Genomic DNA, 1,271 nt, shown 5'->3' on the forward strand with positions numbered 1-1,271 from the left:
ATATATATATATACATATAATAAAATGTAAAAAAAAAGTCTGTTTATTTTTCATTTCTTAATTCTTCAGATTATCTGGAGAGTTCGGCTGTTTTATATTTTATTTTTAATTTCGTCAGGATGCAAAGTTCAGAATTGCAGGAATAAATTAGTTTTTAACTTTAAGCAGCTTTGAGAGCAAAGTTTCTTTCTCAAAACAAAAGAGTCCAAACAAAATGAAAGATTTAAAAAGAGACTGAATCTTCTCATCAGTATTTTTATTCTGCAGAAATCCTTCCATCATTGATAAACTGTTGACCGCTCTTTGACTTTGACCCTTTCGACAAAATCTTTTAGCAGCTAAAGAAAAAGAAAATACAATTTAAAAATGTCCAAATGTTTGGGGTCAGCTTCAGACCTGAGCTCAGGGGTTTGAAATGCAGCTGCAGAGTTTTACTGAACTCTGGTGAACCGTGACGTTTTCAGTTTAAGTGTAAAAAATAAACAAGTTTATGAAGACATAAAATACAATAATAAATAAGTACATCTTAAAAACAAGAAACTCAATAAGTAAGAAGTAAAATTAAGACATAAAACTCAGTACATAACCTAGTTTTTTTGGTGCTTTTATTTTTACAAAATGTCTTTGGAGGTATTTGACTCAAATAAGAGCTTTTGGCTTAGAGTTTAATAGATAATTTTAAGTAATACATATTTAATTAATTCCGTTTTTATAACATCCATGATACAGTAAGTGCTCGATGTGTGTCCTTCTGCGTGATTAAGGCTTTTGTTTTGAAAAGCCATGCAGCAGCCACGGTCAGCTTCCTGTTTCCTCCAGACTCGATGCGGATCGATAACGACTAATGTTTCTGATGGATTGATTTCACATTTGACTCAGTTCTGCATGAAAACACATTCTGATTCTAACAGCAGATATAAATCTGGAGTTTGAACACCTGAAGAGGTTTAATTTAATTTTACACTTTTGTTGTCCTCGCTGATGCTCTGCTGGTCTCCATGGTAACAGTGCAGGTCACGTCATTGGTTCGTGCACGTGGGGTTTAAAAAATAAGCTGTTAATTGCACTTGGTGGGGATGAATGTCACAGAAAACACGACAACAAGGAGAAAATGGTGAAAATTAAAAAACAATGAAAAGTTCTGAAGAGGGAGCGGGTCCGGTCCGTAAACCTGAGCAGGTCTCACATCTGTCACATCCAAACACTAAGGAAACTGCTAGAAGGAGTTCTGCTGCTTTGAGCTTCAGCAGCTCAGTTTCAGCTGATTTCAG

Source organism: Nematolebias whitei, chromosome 14 (assembly GCF_014905685.2).
Source record: "Nematolebias whitei isolate Nwh7 chromosome 14, NemWhi1, whole genome shotgun sequence".
NCBI classification, from domain to species: Eukaryota; Metazoa; Chordata; class Actinopteri; order Cyprinodontiformes; family Rivulidae; genus Nematolebias; species Nematolebias whitei.